The sequence below is a fragment of the Nematolebias whitei genome, chromosome 3, assembly GCF_014905685.2.
Source record: "Nematolebias whitei isolate Nwh7 chromosome 3, NemWhi1, whole genome shotgun sequence".
In the NCBI taxonomy this organism is placed as follows: Eukaryota; Metazoa; Chordata; class Actinopteri; order Cyprinodontiformes; family Rivulidae; genus Nematolebias; species Nematolebias whitei.
Genome location: NC_056500.1, coordinates 34,612,454 through 34,637,740, shown reverse-complemented (window position 1 = coordinate 34,637,740; position 25,287 = coordinate 34,612,454).

Sequence of the window (25,287 nt, the reverse complement as noted above, 5' to 3'; positions counted from 1 at the left end):
GTAAATAAAAAATATAGACATAAAAACGATGCAGATAATAAATATGACGACAAACCAGTGTGGAGTGTACAGGCTCAAAACACAGATCCTCTGGTGTTGAAAGCTACAGAATAGTAGTGGGTTTTAAACGGGATTTGAAAACCGAGAGGGAGGGGGGTAAAGTAAATAAACTGAACTGAATTTACAGTAATTGTTCTTTAATTTTAGTTAGGCTAAATCTCTAGGAAATAATTTAGTTCCTCCAGAGATTCATCAGAGTCAGAACTACATGGCTCCACTGTTGAAGTAGTTTTGCAGAATTGAGGACATTTCAGCTTTTGTAAAGCAGCATGTCCTCATTTTCATTATTTTCCTGCCTGTTTCATGCATCACTTCTCAGAAAAAAACATTTAAAGCTGACTCAGTGGACACAGCAGGAGAAGGACGTGCACTTTCCTAGACTGTTTAGGGATCCACAGACTCTGGATAGAAGCGGGTAGAGTTTGAGGATTCAGAAAGAAGAAATAAAATCTGGATAAATGCAGCTAAAGAAAGAACATCTGAGTTGATCAGAGAATACATGAAGGTTTAGGCTCATCCTGAACAAAAGCAAAGATCCCAATAAAATGAGCATAATTTTGTTGCAGCTCTACTCAGTGTTTCAGTTTTTAACATTTCCCACCAAACTTTTTCTGTATTTTAATTTTTTTACATTTTTGTCCTTGTTGGTTTGGATGGGGGCAGCTGGTAGAGCTGCTGCCTCTCAGCGAGCAGGTCCCTGGTTCAAATCCCAGTCAGGAGGCCTTTCTGGGTGGAGTTTGCATGTTCTCTCCGTGCATGCATGGGTTTTCTCCGGGTACTCCAGTTTCCTCCCACAGACCAAAAACATGCATGTTAGACTGATTGGTAACTCTAAATTGTCCCTAGGTGTGAGTGAGAGAGTGAATGGTTGTTTGTCTTGTTTGTCTCTATGTGTCCCTGTGATGGACTGGAGACCTGACCAGGGTGTACCCCGCCCCTCACACAGTGATTGCCGGACATGGGCACTGGCGACCCCCGTGACCCCAAATGGAAGAAGCGGGTAAAAGATAATGGATGGATGGTTTGGATGGTGTGCAGGTGGACATAGTTCTGCTGGCACCGCTGTTTTTTTTCAGACCATCTGTAATGAAACTTGACTCTGCTGACAGGATGTGGCTCTCTGAGTTTTCCAAAGTCTTATGAACGTTCAGAGGAAAACATGCGATCCAGATAAATGGACACATGAGGCACACGGTGACTGAGGGCCAGCCAGGAACAAACAGGAAGATTCAACAGCTTCTTTATTCTCAATTTGTTTCAAACTTTACAGTGAAGAATTACTTCACGTGTTTATTTGTGTCTGTAAAAATACAACCTTGACCACATTTTTGTTGCATTTTACAAACTTATAGTTTGGACGTTGTTTTGTTTTTTGATGTAAATGTTTGCTTGATGTTTAAGATGTTCATCTGCCACCAACATGGAACAAGACACCTTATCAATAAAATACTGACATTGCTGTTGTTTCAGCTGCTCCTATCTGCAGAGGTTGTCTCAGTGTGTGAGCTCACGTGAAACATTTGGTGATAGTTTTATGCTCAATCTGGACTCAAACACAACCTGAGCATCTCAAGCCTGCAGCACTGACAGACAGAGCTGCCTCAACCCTTCCCAGAATGCTGATGTTGTTACAAAATGTATTAATCGTTTGGTGTTTCTAAATAAAGTAGAACAATGGTAAAAATGTTAATGTCCAATTAAAAAACAGCTGTTTAAAAATATGTAACAATAATCGTGACCTCATAACTAACTTTACAGAACATTTGCCCATAAACTGTCAGCCTTTATGATGAGTAATACATCTCCAAACAGGGTCTAAAAAACATTTAGTCAATATGTGTCATTTCTCATTTTACCATACAGCAATTATTGAACTATCAGTCAACTGTAATCATCAAGAACACCCTCAATAAAAACTCAATAAAACTAATTCAGATCAAGTTTGGTCCCAACAATAAATCCAAAGTGACGTCAAGATTTCTCTTTCTCTCTCCACTCATATATTACTCTATAAACATCCTGTAGTTTATAATACATTTTTCACAAAAAACATAAATAAATGTCCTGTTATACATGGATAGGGTTTATATCAGGTTAGATTTTCACAAAATAGAAACTGTCAAACATCATAAGTGATCAATAGTGTTTGACATGTTATCTACAACACCACACTGATGTAACAGATGCAGCATTGTCAGAATAAAAACAAACAAACAAACAAACAAACACACCGCTTAAAACAAACATTTAGTCATGTCTTCAGAGGTTTCATTTTAGTTTTTGTGATTGAGTTTTTTCTGTTTGTTTTTTTTCATTTCATCGTTCAGATGTAGCGGTCCACCTACACCTCAAGGATATGTGACACTCTTTGAAGACCATTATGTTCGTATTGAGACAAAGACAGATTGTCTCTGCCAGAATCCAGAAGATCTGTCCTCTGACACACCAGTGCATACCCCCCACCCCCCCACCCCCCCACCACCACACCACACACACATACAATGAGGAGCTGCTCACCCCTCACATTAGAAGTTGTTCTGTTCCAGCAACTCATCCCACCTTCAAGCTCCCAGAACTGAGCTCACCACTTGGGTGGACCGGGCCTTTTGCTCTGCTGCTCCTTGTTTATGGAGTTCACTTCCAAACCACCTGAGGGAATCACAGAATCCTGCGAAAAAGGAATAAAATGTTTTTCTTCTGTCGTTTTTATGGCCCTGTTTGATTTTATACACCCATCCATCCATTATCTTCTACCCGCTTCTTCCTTTTTGGGTCAAGGATTCCATGTTCTTTATTTGTCATTTGCATCCCATGTGGTACATGTGGTGGAACGAAATGATGTACACATGGTCCCAGTAAAAGAAAAACAGTAATAAGATCTAAAATATGAACTAAGAAAAACATTAACTAAATATAACCTAAGCACTAGTAGCATGAAAACATTACGCCGAAAAGCAGTACGAACATGAGTCTGTGTGAGCAGATGAGCATGAATGAACATATTAACATTGAAACAGATCAGCAGCAACATGAAACAGATCAGCAGCAACATGATGTGATTTTTTTCACAGTGATTTTCCTGGTTAGAGATTCATGAGTCTAACAGCCTCAGGGTAGAAGCTGTTCCTCAGTCTAGTGGTTCTACACTTAATGCTCCTTAACCTCCTTCCTGAGGGGAGTGAGGCAAAAAGTGTGTGTGCTGGGTGAGTGGGGTCCTTCATGATGCAGGTGGCTCTCTCCCTGCATCTGGAGGTGTAGATGTCTGTGATGGTGGGGAGACTGACTCCAACAGACTTCTGTGCAGCCTTCACCACTCTCTGTGAAGCTTTTCTTTCTGCAGCTGTGCAGCCTCCATGCCACACACTGATGCTGGAGCACAGGATGCTCTCCACTGCACACCTGTAGAAGGAGGTGAGGACTGAGCTTCCCAGACCAGCTCGTCTCAGCTGCCTGAGGAAGTAGAGTCTCTGATGAACTTTCTTGATCAGGCTGGAAGTGTTGTTGCTCCAGCTGAGGTTGTCATTCAGGTGTACACCCAAGTACTTGTAGCTGGAGACCACTTCCACCGCAGATCCTCTTATGTTTATTCCTTCTGTAGTCCACAATCATCTCCTTCATCTTCTTCACATTGATGTGAAGGTTATTCTTTTTGCACCAGCTCTCCAGGTGTTCCACCTCTTGCCTGTAGCTGGACTCATTGTTTGTGATGCATCCCACCACCGCTGTATCATCTGCAAACTTTACAATGTGACAGCCTGGATGGGTAGCTGTACAATCATATGTGAGCAGAGTGAACAGGAGGGGCTCAACACACATCCCTGGGGAGAGCCGGTGCTGAGGGTTAAGGTGGAGGACAAGAAGTTGTGAATCCTCACTAACTGTGGTCTGTTTGTTAAGAAGTCTAGTACCCAGTTGCAAATGGAGGGGCTTAGTCCTAGTGTGAGTAGTTTGTCCATCAGGGTTTGAGGGATCATGATATTGAAGGCAGATGTGAAGTCCACAAAGAGTATACGGACTTAGGAGTCCTGCTGCTCCAGGTGGTTGAGTGCAGTGTGCATCACAGAGGAGATGGTATCCTCTGTTGATCGATTCTCGCGGTATGCATACTGATGAAGGTCCTCGTTGATGTTGATGGTTGTTTTGATGTGGGTCTACCAGTTTTTGAAGCTGAAGCATTTAGCGACTATCGGGGTGAGGGCCACTGGCCAGTAGTCATTCAGACCAGTCACTGTAGAGCTTTTTGGGACTGAGATGTTGGTGGCAGTCTTCAGGCAGGTGGGAACGGTCGCCAGGATAAGTGATGTGTTAAAGATGTCTGCCAGCACCTCACAGAGCTGATCGGCACATTCTTTCAACACTGGGGGTCACGGGGGTCACTGGTGCCCATGTCCAATCATCATTGTGCGTGAGGCGAGGGACAACTGGACATGTCTCCAGTCCATCACAGAGACACATAGAGACTAACAAGAACACCATTCACTCTCTCTCACACCTAGAGAAAATTTAGTTACCAATCAGCCTAACATGCATGTTTTTGTTCTGTGGGAGGAAACTGGAGTACCCAGAGAAAACCCATGCATGAACTGAGAGAACATGCAAACTCCACCCAGAAAGGCCCCCGGACTGGGATTTGAACCAGTGAAACCTTCTCGCTGAGAAGAGGCAGCTCTATACTGCGCCAGCATGCCATCCTCTAGTTGATTTTAAGTTTTTTTTGTCAATCTATTTACTTTTTATAACTCTTTAAACGTAAATCCAAACAAAATTAAAAGCTAAAACAACTGAACTTTATTTGTAACAGAAGACGTTTCGATTCTCAGTGATACTTGGTCTTCAGTTACAAATAAAGTCCAGTTGTTTTTGCTTTTAATCTTGTTTGGATTTACCATGTTCTGGATGACTGAGAATCTTCACCAGTGTCTTGAATTGTAGCACGGCGATTTACAATTGTAATGTGATGAAATGTGTGATTATTATTATCGTTGGTCAAAAGTTTAGTATGCCAGGTGGTTGGGGATGCTTATTCCTTTTCAAGAATGCTACTTTTTCAGTTTCTCTCAGTTTTTGTCAGATCATATATTTTTTTAAATTCTGCAATTTTTAGATTTGTTATTGAAAGTGTCACTGAGCTTCTCAAACAGCCTCCTTTGTGTCTGTGTTTGGATCCCTCCAACAAATTTTCCATTAAAAAATGACGTGTGTGCAATTTAATGGTAGATGGACTGTACTTATATAGCTTTTTTCTATTTTATCAAGATACTCAAAGCTCTTTACAACACAATCTGTGCCCTCATTTACCCATTCATACAGTACTCTACTAGATCTCTACAAAAAATAATCAGAGCTTTATCACATATACTGTTAATCCATTCACATGTATTTTCTTTTTTTTAAAACCTCATTATTTCCTTTTTCTTACTATTGTCAGATTTTTCCTTAATGTTCTCAAATTTTTTCCTACATATTATCTTAACAACCTGTAGAACAGAGTTGATGGATGTGATAAAAAAAGGCACTGGAGTGAAACAATCCTCGAAATGGGAGCATGGGGCTAAAATACAGAGCAGCAATCTGACATTAAACTGGGACGGCTGTGGCTGAGTGGTTAGAGCAGTCGTCCTCCAATGCGAGTTGGGGGTTTGACTCCACCAGCCATCACATGCCAAAGAGTCCCTGGGCAAGACACTGAACCCCTCAATGCCTCCAATGTGTGTCCCATCATCCAAATGTACCTCATTTTATTCATCAACAGGTTTTGTTGGAGTTAAGAATCTAACATTAAACAAAAATCTACCACTTAGCTTTAAATATGGATACTTCATGATAGATGGAATTGGTAAACAACGTATCGTGCCAACGCTTTAGACCAACCAAAGATAAAACCATAATGTCTGAGAGACTTTCATTCAATGACGGATATTTTTCAGGAACATTAATTTTTGATGTATTTCCAGTGGAGCTATGAGAAGCCTAATTAATCCAATTTATTTAAACTGCGCTCATTGAGAAAAATGGGCATGGGGAGTAAAATGAGAATTTAATAAATTAATTTTCTAAATCTGATTGTGTATTTTATTCTGTCATTTGTGCGAGTAAATGACCGCTCTCTCGTGTCTCGTACCTGCCTCGAACAAAGAACAAAACAAACGCTGTCTTTCCTCACCTCTTCCTCTCATCATCAGAAAACTCCCACACACAGACACAAGATTGACTGCATGTGCAAAGGACATGCGCGCTCGTGCACGGTGCCCAGTGCTGTGGAACAGCCATCAGTCAAAGAGTGATGCTGCTGCAGGTCCGGGGGCATTTACATAGATTGATGATAAAGAGATTATGGGGCGCGGAGGTTATTATTCACACTGCTGAGGAGGAGAAGAGGGACTGCTTGGTGTCACTTCATTCTCCAGGGAGAGCTCTTTACACTCAGTGTGTCTTCTGGTGCCGCTTTCTGTGTTCTATTTACTGTAAGCTGAACCACAGTAGGATAATAATGTCTTGACTTTCTGTGTTGCTCCAGGGTATAAGTGCAGCTCAGCTAAGTTCACCTCCAGGCACAAGCTTCAGGGCTACAGTCCTGAGTTCTCTGCTGAAAAACAGAAGTAATTCTGATTTTAGCAGGGAGTCGTTTGGATCAGTTACATATAAAAATGCATACATTCATTTCGAAGAAACGTTTTACATAGCATGAAAGGAATTTGACAATTGGAGGATCAGGCTGTCAACAATTTATCAGAATAAAATGAAGACTCTCTTGGATTAAGGTGGAGAAACAGAAAGAGTTAATCTCATTCGGTTTTGTCAGATTATCAAACTGTGCTTACAAATTCACAATCTGCCCGATCAGTTTAGTTAACCTGAGTGTTCATTAGCAGACATCATGTTCTCAGAGAACAAGCGGTTCATTGTTGTCTGGGTTCGGGAACCGTAAAGAGTTGGACATATTCCTGCTTCCAAGTTCACTAAAGACAATGAACTTGTAAAAAGATAAACATCACTTCCTGATCCAACAATTTTCAGTCAGGTCATCTGGACAGTTCCTTTATTTTTGTGCTGAAACGTTTCACCTTCCATCCAGAAGGCTTCATCAGTCAAAGAAACACACGACACGAAACTGATTCTTCCCCCAAACAGCTTACTCCAAAGTGGAACAAACCAGTTATGTTGGTGCTAAGATGGTGTTTTTGGCACGCCTCCTCCTCTGGAGCCGGCCCTCTTCCTCGTCGACAGTCATGTCAAACTGGTTCAAAACCAAAAAAGTCCATGCTCAATAATCCAGGTATACAATCAAACAATTTTCAGTCAGGTCATGTGGACAGTTTCTTTCTTTTTTTTTTTTTTTCTGAAACGTTTCACCTTCCATCCTGATATGTGCAACAAAGCAAACACACCAAAACATAACTTTAAATATTAACCAAATAAGTTAAACTTCCAACTGGACGAGTGTTTGAGGACCGTCAACAAAAAAAGAAAAGCAGCAAAAATTATACAATTGTTTTTTCCAGTTGTGTAAAAATGTTTTTGGCAAGTCTTATTTGACTCATTTCAAACTTTACATTAGGTTTATACAAAAACACACAGGTGGAAAACAGTTTATGTAAGTACATAAAATCAGTGGTTCCCAAACACTGTGGTGATGACATCATGTGGATCGTAAAACAAAGGTGGAGTCCTTCAGTCATTTCCAAATGTCAACTGGCATTTAAAAATAGTTGCTTATTGCACATTTTCATCATATTTGTTGCATAGAATAAAACCTGTTGTCATCCACACATGAAAGGTGAATTGTTGTTAGGACCACGTGAGTTATCACCATGGCTCTGTGTCAGACAATGAATGTAAAAGTTTGCATATTTCAACCAGTAAAAATGGGTGTAGCTGTCAATTTTATGGGTTTGAAGATGAAATGTTTGGAAATGTTTAGGAATGATCAGGAAAGTTTAGGAACATTTAAAAATATTTCGGACAGTTTAAGAAGGTTTTAGAATGTTCATGAAGGTTTAAAATGGTTTAGAAACATTTAGGAACATTAAGGAATGTTTAGGTCTGGAAGGTTTAGGATTTTTCAAGCTGGTTTTGGGATGTTAAGGAAAGTTTAGAAAAATTTTAAAAATGATTAAGGTTCAAGGTGACTTTATTGTCATTTGCATCATGTGTGGTACATGAGGTGGAACGAAACTGTGTACTCAAGGTCCCAGTTGCACCCAAAAATAGCAAAAATAGCCAGTATAAAAAAGAAACAATATACAAGGATCACAGATATACACTAAACAATAATAATGTTCTATAATATGGTATATTAAACATCAGCCTGAACATGAGTCTGTTGTAGGCAGAAGGGAATGAATACAGCAGCTTATGGGTAAGAAATCAGCAGCATGGATAATAAGGAGCACAGATAAAGTGACATATCACCAATTAATGTGTCATTACAGTTATTATCCTGATTAGAGATTCATGAGTCTAACAGCTTCAGGGTAGAAGCTGTTCCTCAGTCTTGTGGTTCTAAAATTAATGCTCCTCAACCTCCTGCCTGAGGGGAGTGAGGCAAAAAGTGTGTGTGCTGGGTGAGTGGGGTCCTTCATGATGCAGGTGGCTCTCTTCCTGCATCTGGAGGTGTAGATGTCTGTGATGGTGGTGAGGCTGACTTCAACATCTTCTGTGCAGCCTTCACCACTCTCTGCAAAGCTTTTTTTCTGCAGCTGTGCAGCCTCCATGCCACACGTTGATGCTGGAGGACAGGATGCTCTCCACTGCACACCTGTAGAAGGAGGTGAGGACTGAGCTTCCCAGACCAGCTCGTCTCAGCCGCCTGAGGAAGTAGAGTCTCTGCTTTCTTGATCAGGCTGGTGGTGTTGCCCCCAGGATCAGGATGGTTTAAAAATACTTAGGAAGCTTTAGAAATGTTAATGAACATTTATGAACGTTTAGGAATGTTGTGGTAGGTTTAGGAATGTTAAGAAATGTTTTAGAATGTTTAAGAACAATCAGGAAGGTTTAGGAAGATTAAGGAACATTTAGGAAGGTATAGGAACAGTTAGTTAGGTTTAGGAACTTTGTTTAGTAAGGTTTTGTCCCTTGATAACCAAAATGTCCATTCTTTCCTTGGTGTCCCTCCCAACAGTTGAGTTATGCTTAACTCATCAGGATAAGCTCAATGTGTCTTTAAAAGTGCCGTGTCTCACAGTTTAACTTGTTATAGCAGCCACTCTTTAGCGTGTTCTGAATTTTCAGTAGAGTTGTTGGAATGAATCCCTGTGAGACTGGTGGATGTGATGATGCCATAATGCACAGCGACAGATGGAGTACTCTGCTCCTCTCGGCTGTTCCTTTGGTAAATGTATCCGCCATCGTCTGACCCCAATGGGACGTGACACTTGGATTCACTCGGTCCGTTCTTCTCAAAGCTCCTCTACTAAACATTCAGCTGATCACCCAACGTGTTCATGGTGTCACCACAGCCTCAGACTGGAGTCATGACTTGTTGGTTTTGTTTTGTTTTTTTCTAAAAAGTGTGTTTTGGATCTGTTTGCTGGACTTGATCATGGTGGATGAGTGGGAGAAGCAGTGCTGCTGCTGACTGATGGATGAGCGTATGATGAAGGAGGAGACCATGAATGGATGACAGGTTAGGTAGATAGATTCAAAGATAAGTGATTCATAGGAGATAAATGAATGGGAGCCTCTTCAGAGATAAAGTGTGTCAGTAATTTCCTTTCATTCTGATGACACTTTTCTTCCTGGGGTTTGATAACCTTTTATGGATCACACACAGCTGTTCTTTGCAACTCTATTAAAGCATGAAATAAATGTCTATTTTTAAAACAACTTATGGGAGAGCAGTTAGAGACAAACTAACAGGCCTCAATGCACTGACTGAAATATTGTACACTTTATGTGCAGAAATGTTCCTTTATTTGTCTTGATCTAAAAAGACTAAATTTAATGACTCATATTTTCCAACATTTTTCAGTCAGGTCATCTGGACAGTTTCTTTTTTGGTGCTGAAACGTTTCGCCTTCTATCCAGAAGGCTTCATCAGTCAAGAAAACACACAACTAAACTGATTCTTCCCCCAACAGCTTACTCCAAAGTGGAACAAACCAGTTCTGCTTGTGATAAGATGGTCTCTTTGGTACGCCCCCTCCTCCATTGCCGGCCCTCTTCCTTGTTGACAGTCTTGTCAAACTGGTTGAAAACAACAAAGTCCATGCTCAGTAATCCATTAGGAATGGTGTGGTAGGTTTAGGAATGTTAATAAATGTTGGGGAAAGAATCAGTTTTGTTGTGTGTTTCCTTGACTGATGAAGTCTTCCTGACCCAAGGCGAAACGTTTCAGCACAAAAAAAAAATGAAACTGTCCAGATGACCTGACTGAAAAATGTTGGATTGTATACCTGGATTATTGAGCATGGACTTTGTTGACTCATATTTTATTTCTGTTGTAAAACCCATAAAAACAAAAAAATAAAAATATATATTGTTGTGTCTGTGTGTGCACTACTCAAACAGCCAATGCCCCTTTTTAAAATTTAAAATACAGTAGTCCTTCGCTACTTCATGTTTCGACTTCTGTGGACTTGCTCTACCGCAGTTTGTGGACGTACAGTCCAAAATATTGGACAATTTTTTAAACTCACGATTGTGGACTGTACAGTATTATCACTGTACTCATGTGGTTGTGAAAAAGTTTATGACAAAAAATAATAATAATTCGGACAGGCACCGCCATTTAGTAGTTTTCTTTCATTCAGCTTCCACTGTACTGTAATCGCCACTTATAAGGACAACATCGCCCATAATTTAGCTGCTGTTTTCCGCCAAACAGTATTTTTGCAAAGCAAAGTCATGACTGCTGAACCGACCTTTCAAACGGAAAATTAAATTAATGTCACCTGGAAAAGTTTTCTTTTTTAAGAAAATTAAACTTTATAAATGTAAGAATCACAAGAAAGTGTAAATCATGTGAGAACGTCTCTTTAAGAAACAGAGCATTGCACTTAGTAACCCAGCTGCTGATTGGCTCAGTAACCGTCAGCTCTGTTTTTCTGTCCACTGATTGGCTGTTACCGTTTGTTTTGTTGAATTGTGCTGCTCAAGGTGGCTGCATGTTGGAGTAGCTCTCACATTCATTCTGAGATTTTGCTTTTGAAAACTTTACTCTTTTTTCTGAATGCAAATAGCTTTTTTCGGATGATTACTTCCTCTGGTTTCAGATGCTGTGCTGCTGGCAGGATTTTTACTGAAACCTTTTTTACTTTTGGACATTTGTTATGATGCGTAACCATAACAACAGGGTGGTTTTCTACAATTGGGAGCAGCTGATTAACATCTCAAAAGCTCAAATCTTAACTACAGCCCCAAATCCAAAATGAGTTGAAAAGGAGGTGCTGTGGATGCATTCCCGTCTACCAGGAGGCAGTGCTTGAGTGCCTGACTGCAGAGATCTTGGAGGTAGCGAGAAATGCAGCTTGTGACAGTGGGAGGACCAAGATCATCCCCTGGCACCTGCAGTTAAATCTGTGGCAATAAGGGGCTTGGCAGGCTGCTGGGAGAAATGGCCATCACTCAGGGAGAAGTTCTGCCCGACATTCAGGCAGTCCTGCTGCCCAAGAGGACCGAGAGGTATGCTGGGTCTGGGTGGACAGATTGACATCTGTAGCCAGTTTCTTCGGATCCGCTGTGGGATGGACTGCTACAAGAGATACTTCCTGCCCAAAGACATCAGCATCTAGAAGAACTCTAATGAACCCAAGATGAGCTACAACAGCAATTCATTTCCCTTTGGGATTAATAAAGTATATTTGAATTTACCATTGCTCTTTTTCAACTAAACTTCAAACGTTACTACTGAGTTATGGTTTCTAAAGGTTCTATGGGTTCAAAAGTTCCTGGCGTTGAACCGAAACACCAGAAATGCTTTGTAACCCGGGCGCCGATTGGCTCAGTAACCGTCAGTTTACCTGCACTCTTTTTCAACTGGACTTCAGCTGGACTTCAACTGGACTTCAACTGGACTTTAACTGGACTTCAGCTGGACTTCAACTGGACTTCAGCTGGACTTCAACTGGACTTCAACTGGACTTTAACTGGACTTCAGCTGGACTTCAACTGGACTTCAGCTGGACTTCAACTGGACTTTAACTGGACTTCTTATGACTCCTAAATGTTATGTGCATTCAAAAGTTTCTGGTGGCGAACCGAAACACCAGTGGAAGATGCTGATGATTAAAGAAAAAGTGAATTGTGGACAAATTTTAAGATATCTGTACTTACATGGATGTTGCTGGTCACCGTTACAGCACAACAGTGAAGATGGAAGCTGCATTGGTCGTGTGGATTAATGATAGCAGAAGAAAAGAAAACATCACTTTGGATACCAACACTATCTGGACAAAGGTGAAACGACTTTACGATCGTCTTTCAGCAGCAGGAAGAAGCAGACATGGCGAGGCAAATGGGGGGAGGACGAACCCAAAGCTGGACCTTCAACCAACTGGTTCAAACGCTGAACCAACTGCATTTAGTGCCAGCAAGGGATGGTTTGACAAATTTCAAAAACAGTTTGAATTAAAAAGTGTTTCTTTGCACAGAGAGGCTGCGTTCGCTCACAGCAGGAGTGGAGGGGCTTGTTAACACAACGTTCAAAGATCTGAACTCCGAGGGGGTCAACAGGTCTGAACAAGGTTTTAACGTGGACGAAATGGGCCTGTTCTGGAAAAAGATGCCATCTCGCACTTTTATTATGAAGGACGAAGACAAAGCACCTGGTTTCATTTCATCTTCATCACCTTCATCTTCATCACTGGACAGCTAATTCTTCATCTCCATCTCTTCTGGTTCACCTTCATCTTCTCTGGTGAGCACCCATTTAAGATTTATATATTTTCAAAGGTTTAAGAGTTTAGAAAATTGTTAGGAACATAACAAGGGTGGGGCAGCACGGTGGCGCAACTGGTAGAGCTGCTGCCTCTCAGCGAGCAGGTCCCTGGTTCAAACCCCGGTCCAGGGGCCTTCTGGGTGGAGTTTGCATGTTCTCTCCGTGCATGCGTGGGTTTTCTCCGGGTGCTCCGGTTTCCTCCCACAGACCAAAAACATGCATGTTAGGCTGATTGGTAACTCTAAATTGTCCCTAGGTGTGAGTGAGAGAGTGAATGTTTGTTTGTCTCGTTTGTCTCTATGTGGCCCTGTGATGGACTTGCGACCCGTCCAGGGTGTACCCCGCCCCTCGCACAGTGATTGCTGGACATGGGCACCAGCGACCCCCGTGACCCAAAATGGAATAAACGGGTAAAGAAAATGGATGGATGGATGGATAACAAGGGTGTGGGAAGGGTTTAAAACACCTTAATATATATAAAACTATTACATGTACTATTATCCCTACTTCACGTTTTTTCACTTATTGCAGGGGGGGGGGGGGCAACCCCCATGATAAACGAGGGACTACTGTATAGAAATATTTGAAAATCAGAACAAATCCATGTTTTTAAGTTTTCTAAGTAAAGAGAGTTACAAAACCGTGTTCACTGTTACTGATCTAATCGCAGATCTGGTTAAAGTTTGAAGTACTTTTTAACAAAAACTCCTCAAGAAAACCTGCAGAGGTTTCCATCTGAATGAGAAATATAAACAGAAACCCTTTGCTTCAGTTTCATTTTATTCTGTAGTAAACCAACTACTTTATTTTTGTAAATGACAGGATTTTTTATTCTATATTCTGATGTAGGAATTGCTCATTTTCTTTGTCCCATGATTGCTTTATTTCCATAAAGGAGAACTGTTTCTTGTGTAAAATATTTGTTTGCAGTTTGAAGGCATATTTAATATTCAAACAAAGCCAATAATATTTTTCTCAATCAAAATCAACAGTAATTCCAGATTTTTCTTCCACCGGTGTCTTGAGTTGGCACCAGAAAATAAGACAAATATTGTTCCACCATAAGGTTTTGTTTCTGGTGTTTCAACAGGTTTATCATTACGCCTTTGTACTCCAAAAAACAAACTTTCCACAGAGCAGTTGTCTATTAAACTTTGCACACTGCAAACCCAAATTATTTCAAAACCTCTGAGGTAACACGACATCCTTTCTTTGGCATAATTTCATCATCTTCTTGGGCTGCAGCTGCCATTACTGAAGCTTTTTTGACAGGTGAAGCTCGCACATGCAAACGCCTCACAGTCATTGACAACTTACTACTCTACTGTCAGAAACACACAGAGCGGCTGTAGGTTGGACACAACAGGATGCACTAATCTTTACGCCCTCCTGGTGACCTTGAGTCAGAATGCCTCACAAGTACCAGGTCGTGGATCATTTGGCAGCATGGTGGATTAGTGGTTAGCACTGATGCTTCACTGCAAGAAGGTCCTGAGTTCAATCCACAGTTTGGACCTGGGGTGTTTCTGTGTGGAGTTTATATGTAATTGTATTCGTGTAGGTTTTCTCCAGGTACTCCGGTTTCCTCCCACAGTCCAAAAACATTTATGTTAGGCTGCCTTCAGGTCCAGGCCTCCATTATTTTTCATTCAACCTTTATTTAGACACGTTAATCCCATTGAGCCTCGAGGACTCAATTACAAGAGAGAGCTGATTATAAAAGAGGTCCGGGATCTGTGTGGGATTTGTCTGGTTAAATAAAGGTTAATAAAATCTAACCCAAGTGTGGCAGGATCCCCAGGCAGCTTATCCAGGGATGAAGACAGCACCACAGTAGTAACTCAGAAGGTTGACCACATCCCAAGGACCTGCAAAGATGGAGCTTCTGACAAAACAAATATATATAAACAAATATCTACTAACTCTATGTCTGTTTGGGTTCTTCATTATAACTTTATGTTGATCATTTTTGTCCTTTTCAAGAGTGAACGACATACACTTTTAGTTTATAAAACAGGTGACAGCGTAGTTCAGTGTCTGGGGCTGCCAGCTCCTAAAGGAGCATGAAGCCAGGCATCTGGTTCTACTGCTGGGTGGTTCATTTTGTCAGGAGGTAGAAAAAAATCCAAATGAAGGAGTGATTGGTGTCACAACTCAAGGTGTTTGTTACAAATACAACAGGGACTCACAGAAAACTGTTGCAGAGCAGGTTAATAATTAATAAAAACAAAAATACCAAAATAATATGTTTTAAAACTTGAGAAGAAGAAAAAAAACTATAAAGTGGCAGCAATTAGTTTGATAGTGTAGTTCTGGCTGTCAGCAGCAAACTGGTTGATCCACTATGAGAAGGTGCTGTTTATAAGACTGAGTTTGTTGCAGCTTCTCAGACTGAAGAAGTCTTTTGGATTAAAGATGAAACGATTCATCAAAGAAGAATCCATCCAGAGGACCTGACTCAACCTTGTTAAATTCAATTTATAGCTTTAATTGTTGATAATCTGATGCTTTGTACTGTTTTAAACATGTTTGGACGTCTATATGGACATGCCCCTGAGTCCAGGTCCTTCTGACTTTGATGAACTAATTCCTTAGAGATGACTTTGAGACTCGGGCTGCCAGAGGCATCAACAAGATGTAGAGAAATATCACCAGCCATCATGAAACCAAACGTCCCAATCGGTGAGTCCTCCAGCATCTGTGTGTGCATGTGTGTTTGAGTGTGTCTCCTAGGATGACATGTGAGGGCAGGAAGGGACACCCTAAAAGGTTGTCTTCCACTTTCATCAATTATTGCACTGAGCAAGGTTGTGTCTTGAGAAGGAGCAGGTGTTTTATATGTGTGTGTCTGTCAACGTGTGTGTGTGTGTGTGTGTGTGGGTGTGTGTGAGCAAGGTGTTAGTCAGAAACAAGGACAGATGACGAGAGTGATAGGGACAGAAATGTATGAGATAAAGATGTACAGATGTGTGAAGGAGATACGTCCAGGTGTGCGACACAGAGCGACGCTTGGCAAAGAGCTGCTGTTCCCGGGTGTCTCAGCTCGCTCAGTGATGGCGGCAGGCTAACTGATCAATCTCTAGCTGCCTTGGAGGAAGGGGGAGGAGAACAGTCAGACAGGGTTAGAGAGGAGAGAGAATGTGTTATTTTGGTGCTCGCTGCTTCTCTGCTTTCCTGTTAGTGTGCATCCTTGTTGTATGGCCTCCACAAACAGACTGAAAATAACTGAATGAAGAGAAAACATTTGAGTTATTACTCTGATTGTGTTATGGCAGAAAAATATAAGACAGACTGATTTTTATGATGTCAGTGTAATTTAAAAAAAAAAAGCAGACTAAACTTAGATCTATCTTAGATCTTTTAGCAAATTGTTTAGTGTTCGTTTAGTGCTGTGGTTCCCAACCCTGGTCCTCGAGGAACACCATCCTGCATGTTTCAGTTTTTTCCTGCTCCAACACACCTCATTCAGTGATTTAATTACTTCCTCAGGTTCTGCAGATGTCTGTTAATCACCTATTCACTCAAATCAGGTATGTCAAATCAGGGAAACAAGTACCATACTTTTCGCTGTTTAAGTCTCACCTTTTTGCATAATTCATATGCCCTGTGACTTATACAGTGAAGCGACTTATTTATGTTTTTTCCCCTCATATTTTTTAAACCAATTTTTCTTGAGATCTGACGATTTCATTCATTCTGACATGGAAAATATTGAACACTACCATTTTCAGCCACTAGAGGGCTCTCGAGTAATTTGGCAAGCCAAGTGTGTCATTAATAAGTAAAAGTGGCTACTAATGAGATACTTGGCTTGCCATACCAAGCCACCTTCGTCTCGCTCCAGAACTCCTGGAGCAAATGTCAAATCAGCTGCCCAGGTGAAATACAGCTGATTTGACCATTAAATAGAATAGAATAGAATTCAGCTTTATTGTCATTGCACATGTCACAAGTACAAAGCAACAAAATGCAGTTTACATCCATCCAGAAGTGCTTAGCCAAAAAAAAGAAAAAGAAAACAGGTATATATATTACATTAAACAGTAAGTTGCTTTGAATATACTATAAGTATAAATAGATACAGGTTATGAGTGTACAGACTATGAACAGATTATAAATATGAAGGGGCATAAACAGCTATATAAAAGAAAAAAAAAAGATATATATATATAAGTATGTGAGTACTTATGAAAAGTAGGTAGTAGATTATGTGTACAGTATGTACAGTAGTGGGCTAACAGATGAAAGTGCAGGTGGTAGTGTTACAGTCCATGCGTTGTTGTTGTGTGTATGAGAATACAGATCATCGTTGTTGTTCAGATGTCAGGAGGCAGAGTTCAGGAGTGTGACAGCTGTGGGGAAGAAGCTGTTCCGTTACCTGGTGGTTTTAGTCCGGAGGCTCCTGTAGCGCCTCCCAGAGGGCAGGAGGGTGAAGAGTCTGTGTGCTGGGTGGCTGAAGTCTTTTATGATTTTCCCAGCCTTTTTCAGACACCGCTTCCTGTAGATGTCCTCTATGGCAGGAAGTGGTGCTCCGGTGATGTGTTGGGCGGCTTTCACCACTCCTCTGCAGCGCCTTCCGGTCTGAGGCAGAGCAGCTCCCGTACCAGACTGTGATGCAGTTGGTCAGGATGCTCTCAATGGTGCAGAGGTAAAAGTTCATCAGGATGTCTGAGGACAGGTGGTTCTTCCTCAGAGTCCTCAGAAAGAAAAGGCACTGGTGAGCTTTCTCGACCAGCTTGGAACAGCTGGATGTCCAGGTGAGGTCCTCGGAGATGTGGACACCCAGGAACTTGAAGCTATTCACACGCTCCACCACCATTCCCTTGATGTGAATGGGTGGATGTGGGTCAGTGTCCCTCCTGAAGTCCACGATGAGCTCCTTAGTCTTCTCAGTGTTGAGCAGCAGGTTGTTGGTGTCACACCACTCAGCCAGACGAACCACCTCCTCCCTATAAGCGGTCTCATCGTTGTCTTTGATGAGGCCGATCACCATGCATCTGCAAACTTAATGATGGTATTGGAACCAGCAACAGGTTTGCAGTCATGGGTGAAGAGGGAGTAGAGGAAGGGACTCATCACACAGTGGTTATCCAACTGGACATGTTGGGGTCAGTTGGTCAGAAAGTCCAGTAACCAGTTGCACATGAGGGAACTGATGCCTAAGTCTGTGAGTTTTGTGATGAGTTTTGAGGGGATGACTGGGTTGAATACTGAACTGAAATCTATGAACAGCATCTGGGCAGAGGTGTTTTTATTGTCCAAGTGTGACAGGACAGAGTGCACCGCTATGGAGACTGCATCCTCTGTGCTCCTGTTCTGGTGGTATGCAAATTGGTGGAGGTCCAGGGTGGGGGGGAGATAGGATTTGAGGTGTACTAGAACCAGCGGCTCAAAACCCTTTGTGATGATGGAGGTGAAGGCTAACGGACGATAGTCGTTGAGTCTTGATGGTTTAGAGTTTTTGGGTATCTGGATGATGGAGGTGTTTTTGAAGCAGGTCAGTACCACAGCACGGGCCAAGGACAGGTTGAGTATGTCCATCAGTACTCCTGCCAGCTCCCCAGACCACACTCTAAGAACACGTCCAGAGATGCCATCAGGACCTGCAGCCTTGTGGATTTTAATCCTGCTCAGCGCTGCTCCTACATCAGTGGGGAAAAGAGTCAGTGTTTGGTAGTCTGGAGACACATCTGCCTTGGTTGCTGTTGTTGGGGTCCCTCTCTCAAAAAGAGCATAGAAATTGTTGAGCTCGTTGAGGAAGGAGACGTCAGAGGAGATGAGGGAGGAGTTGATGGCCCTGTAATCTGTAATGATCTGGAGTCATTGCCACATACGTCGAGGGTTGAAGTTGGAGAAGTGTTCTTCTATCCTCCCCTTGTTATGGTGAAAAAGTGAATAAAAGTGAATCTATTAAGGAAAAGTTAAACTGAGACACACCTTTGCTATAATGTCGAGCAAACAAACTATTGTTTTAGGTGATTATCTTGTTAATTTTTGAAGAAATGCACAGCGAGTCCTCCCTCTGCGCGTTCCCACAGCTGCGAATCGGCTTTTGAAATGCAGCTGATTTGACCGTCAAAGTGCTTTTATTAAAGAAAAGTTAGACTGAGACACACCTTTGCTATAATTTCAAGCAAACAAATTATTTTTAAGTGTTAAGCTTGTTAAATTCTTGTTAAAGTCCTCCCGTGCACGCTCCCGCGGCCGCCATTTGGCAGCCAATACCGGCCCACATTTCCGGGTTGTCAGTGGTGACGCATAACAAACACGACGCGTCAGCAGTGACGCATAATAGATGCGACTTATACGGTGAAGTGACATGTACTGCGGCAAGTATGGTAAAAACTTTCTTTTTTACACTTTATAGTTTTGCTATTTTGGGGTAGAACTGGGACCTTGCGTACACAATTTTGTTCCACCTCATGTACAACGTGTGATATGAATGACAATGAAGACATTTGAACTTGAAACTTACTATTGGTTAAATATGGACAACTAACTTAGATTACTGAATGAACAATATAACGAACAGGTGCAGTAAAAGAAATACACAGTGCAGGAAAGGTTTCAATCAGTTTCAGAGATGAGCTCCTCAACAAGCAGACCTAAAGCCTGATTTTCCTCACCAGAACTTTCAGAACTTTTATATAAATCTACTTTTCGCCCAAATGTCGCCCGTGCAAATCTTGCCGCTTCCCTTTCCGTCAAGGAGATTTTGGTTTTCTTCTCCCTCCTGCTCTTAACTGTGTACCAGCGGTTCTAGGAGCTGTCATATTGCATCAGCGCTCTGCTGATTACTTCCACCTTGTCTCCCTCGTCAGGAAATGATTCTGACACGCACTCACACCCAGCTTTCTCTGCATCAATATGCGTGCGATGGAAAAACTGCAGACAGTAAATAAATAATGAAAGAGGAGGTTGGAAGGAGGAGGAGGAGCAGCAGCATGAGGAGTGCTGGTGGTGACATTTCCTCTCTCATCGCTTCCTCTGTGTGCGTAATCCATTGTTTTGGGTGGAATCGTATAAATGTTTTTGTATTGGGTTTAAAATTAAAACTTCTTACCAAAAATCTTCTTGTTACAAATAGCCTACATTAATGATGCGGTGTTAGGCTTTAAATTAGAACACATTCATTTAACTTTAGTTGAAATTCAACAAGTCAATTAGGACATTTTATCTCTGATGTTTAAATTTCCTTCAGCACTGTGTGATTTTTTCCAGTGCTCTTTAATTGCTTGTCTTCAGATGGTGTTTGGATGTTTCCTCTGCTTTGTGATAAGACGGACGCCAACAGTGCAGCGAGGGAGCGTTTTCTGTAAGAGTCCCTAAAGGGATTATTCCAGGGACTCTGCATTTCTGTGGAAGACGTGGAGCGAGGAAACATGTGACTGACCCACTAACCCCCTGAACCCAGTGGCTCGACGGAGGGGCCGGTATTCATCAGAGTATCTGTGTGACGGCCTCTCCTTGTTCCCACGTCAGGGTCTTCATGGAGCGGTTGTTGTGTTTCAGGCTGCAGGTCCTACATCCATCAGGGTCCATCCGGAGGAGAAGGGTCTTTGTCTCCTCGTCCCGCTGTCCCAACAAAAGCAACCCAATTATTTAACGTCAAAACGGTTTTTCCTTCAACTGTTCAACTGTTGAACATTGTTTGTGTTATTTTCACATTTTGTGAGTGTGTTCGTGTACAAGTTGTGTATGTATGTGCAACGGAAGCTAAATTAAATTCAGTGAATAATTGTTTAAAATGTAATATTAAAAAATGATAAACATCATTTTTTTATTTCATATATTTGCAGAAGAACCATTTGTTTGTTTGTGAGTTGGAGTGTCGGCCTCAGGTGGAGGAGTTTAGGTGGGGAGATGGATCCGTGGATCAGGGTCTCATCTTCAGTAATGAGACTGTTGTTTCGGTCAGTCGTGGTAAAGAAAGCATTGAGTTGAAAGGCAAAGCTCTGAGTTTACAGGTCTAGCTATGTCCCATCCCTTGCCTCTGGTCATGAAGTTTGGATTGGGAGCAAAAGAACCAGATCCTGGATACAAGCAGCTGAAAGAAGCTTCCGTCATACGGTGGGGGATGGGGTGGGCTCAGCTCCTTCATCCTGGGAGAGCTCTAAGTAGAGCTGCTGCTCCTCCACATCCAAAGGAATCAGCGGAGATGGTTTATCTGATCAGGACTCCTCCCTTCAGGGGTTTTCTGGTCTCGTCCCACTCGTAGGTGGCCCGAGGAAGACCCAGAACTTGTAGAGGGATTTTAGATCCGATCTGGGAACATCTCAGGGAACCCCTGGGAAGAGCTGGAGAGTGTTGCTGGTGTTACGGCCTGGCTCAGAGACCATGACTAAAAAGGGGAAGAATGCAATAATAACTTAATTTTTTTAATTTTATTTTATAAACTAAACCAAAAAATATAACCTAAAAGAGAAATGAGGGATTTGCCTTCTCTGACTGAGGTGCTCTTTAAAATGAACACTGGAGACTTTACCCAACTGTCTCCAGCTCCAATCGTCTGTGGAACTAGAAACACATCCAAACAGGAACCCAGGGAACAGGGCCTGGGTTCATAACCCTGGGGAGACGGAGGTCTGGGTTTCTCTCCTGGACCTCTGTCTTCGACCCGGTCATGGACAAGATGGACATGGACACTATTCACACCTGTTCTTCATCTGCTCATTATCCCCAGCTGCACTCACTCAGTAATCACCTCTCCCAGCCTATAGTTCACCTCTTGCTCAGCCATGCTGGTTGTTTGTTTTGTGCCTCACTTGTGTTTAATTTTTTCAACGTTCTCATGTTAGTTTGTCACTTCTTGCTTTCGTTTTTTTTTAGTTTCGTCTGCTTTGAAAGCTATAATTGCACACACATTGACACATGTGTCATTATTTTTCTTGAACCTACATTACGGTTCTAAAGACATTTATCTCCTCTTCACCTCTGTCAGTGTTGCTTCTTGAAGGTTGCCAGTTTGTTCTGATGAACTAATGCTGTCTTGTAGTTTGAGGAACATCTGTTTTTGAAATGATGCACCGTCTAAGGGTCTATAGGAAAAAGAAAGTCCTCTTAGAGAGCAAAGGGTGTATCATCAGCTAATAAAAGTCATGATGAAAAGTGTCATAAACCTTTTATTTATAAACACAATGAAAAGAAGTAGACATTAGTAAATCCCATCAAAAATGTAAAAGTCTCATCAATCTAAGGGGAATTATGAAATAATTTCCAAACAATTATGAAATTGTTTTTAGTGAGAAGGAATTTTCACAAATGGAAAACATTTGGCACAGCTGCCAATCTTCCCAGGAGTTGACATTCCAGCAAATCCACCCCAAGGTCAGACTGTGCAGTGCTGAGAAAAATGACAAATAAAAACTCAAACTCTCCATCTTGGGCTCTGCAGCCTCAGTTATCAGGTTAAATGACGGCATGGTTTGGGTTTTCAAAGTCACGTTTGAATTAAACACAAACCCACTGGAACGATGTCCTCTGGACAAACGAGAGACACACGGTCATGTTTACAAACAAACAAACAAACAAACAGATCATCAGCACAAACATCTCCAGCTGTCAGCACAGTGCTGGAGGGATCATGGTTTGGGCTCCTGTCAGTTACTGGGTGGACCAGGATCTTCTGGAGACCAAAGTGTTCTGGAGTCAGATGAGTCCATCTGTCCATCAGCTGAAGCTTGGACCAACAGAACCACAATCCTAAACACAGCACCTGATCTACAACAGAGCGGGTCAGAAAGAACAGAACCAAGGTGCTGCAACGGTCCAGTCAGAGTCCAGAACCTGAACCTGACTGAGATGCTGTGGTTGGACTTTTAAAGAGTCAGAGAAACAAATCTATAAAAAACGAATGAACTGAAGCAACGATGTAAAAAGGAGCGTGTCAAAGTTCCTCCACAACCACGTGAGCAGTGCTGCTAAAAGCTCATGGGTCAGGGAGTGGACCTTTCCATTTCATCTGTGTTTTGTTTACTGTTTACTTCATGAAAGCTGTTGTTTTTCAGACTTGAAGGATTTTAATAAACGTAGATCCTGCTGAAGACCAAATCATTTTAACAGATTCTTTTATTTTAACAGCCAGACAGAATAATTATGGATCCAGTGAAGAGTCAGAGATTTGTTTGTTTGTTTGTTTGTGTATTCAATGGTTTAAAGTTTGTGCTACTTTGAGTTACAGAGTTCATACAATCATAAATGTTTTTGATTGGATTTATTTCAGCTGACATGTCAGTAACAATGTGTCATTTTCTAGAGTTAAAAAGCTAAGATGAGTAAGACGGTGAAGTAAAGAGTCCGTGTTTTAAACCAGGATGAACCATGATAAATAAAACTCACATTATAAACTTCAGCATCCATGGTTTCAGTCCTCCTTGTTGTTTTACCTCCTCAGCGCGCTGCAGTTAATCACGTGTCTGATTTTATTCTAGGATCCAGGATTATTGCTGGCATTTTGCTTCTGCCTCCTGATACCGTGTTAATCTCTCCGAACAATTAGCTCTTCCCACCTGTGTGAATGTCTGACGACGTGGCTTTCCTTGTCAGCAGCAGAGACGTCTGAGCATTTGCTCAAACCGGCGCGAGCTAACAACAGAACCGCCGGGTCCTCGCTCACCTCTGAGTCAAACTTGCACAACGTTTGTCAAGTCTTCTTCGGTGTAGCTGCACCTGCGGGAGTTACGGTGTCACATCTTTATGAGCTTCACAAATCGTTAGAGGCGATGATGCTAATACTGCATCACGTTTGTCTCTCTGTTAGCAAAATATGAACCACTGGACTGATTTTAAAGAGACTCGTCTGAGCCTCTGCAACTGATTAACGTTTTGAGTAACTCCGATCCAAAATGGCTTCCACAGCTAATCAACCATAAAAATGTCTATACCTGAGTCGTCTTTTGCAGATATTGAGTTGAGTCTGGTGGTAGCTGAGAGTCATCCTTACACCTACTCTGAGGCTCTTTTTGTTTTTGTGCTGCTTTAACATTTTTCATTTATTTAAGCTCAGTTAAAAATGAACGACTGGAAGTAAAACCTCGCCTCAGAGAGCTAACCAGGTGGAGTCAGGACAGATTCTTCTTGTTGAAACATTTCCTCTTTTATCCAAAGGACTTCTTCAGTCTGAGGAGCTGCAAGAAATCTCAGTCTTATCAATAGGTCCTTGTCAAAGTGGACCAACCACCAATAAGATGCTCTGCGGTGCTTGTTGGGCTCTAATGAGCTATTGTTAGGCTGATGCTCCTCCTTTTGCATGTGAACAGCTATTTCTGGCTGTCAGCAGCAAACTGGTTGGTCCACTATGACAATGAGCTGTAAGACTAAGTTTTCTTGCAGGGTTTCAGACTGAAGAAGTCTTTTGGATAAAACATGAATCGCAAAGAAGAATCCGTCCAGAGGACCTGACTCAACCTTGTTAGATTTATTTACCTGGATTATTGAGCATCACACCAGAGATTGAACTGTGAGTACAGCTGTAACATTATAACCCAAAGTGTCCAGAACCAGATGAACAGGGCTGTGATCTGGAGCCCTCCTTCAGTGTTGCTGTAAATTATTGAGCGGAGAATTAAAACAAACATCACAAACGTTGCTTTAAACGCTGACATGTTCATCTGGGATTTCTTGAAGTGGTCTGAAGCTTATATTTTTGTTTCAGAGGGGAGAAGTTCATGATGACCTTCAGATTGATGTTGATAATCTCCTACTGTCTAATCTGTTAATTTACACACTCCTCCTGAAGATCAACGCCTTGTCACGTACTCCTCCAACATCCTCCTCTTCCCTGCTCAGTCTCTGCCTCCTCTTGTCAGAGCAGGAAGCTGAACATCAGCGCTGGGGGACTTTTAGAGCAATCCCTGCTCCAGAGCAGGAGCAGAGTGGGGGGTGGGGGAGGGATTGGAGCGGAGCTGTCTCTGATGTGATTTAATCTCAGGTTATCAGCCTGTGCTGACCAGCGACGAGGCCCGGCCTCCTCTCCTGCTGCCTCTGCAGAGCACTTGAAGCCGGCTCCAACCAGTCAGCAGCTCCATTTGGCTGATGGCAGCCGTGCTCAGTCAGGGGAGAAGTCGGTCCCGGATGATTTCCCCCCTCTTCTCTGCTTGCCCTCCTCCACACCTCCCTTCCCCTCCCCAGCTATCGTCCAAATGTGCCTCCATCCTCCCTCCCCCCCCACTACCCTCCACCCCTCCTTCAGCATTATTACACCCCCCATCCCCGTGATACTCAAACATCCAGCCATCACTCAGTTGCTCACGTTATCTCAGGAGCCTGTCTTGCTTCACCCCCCACCCCCACCCCAACAACCACCCTCCTCTTTTTTACTTCTCAACATCCCTCCCTCCCTCCCTCCCTCC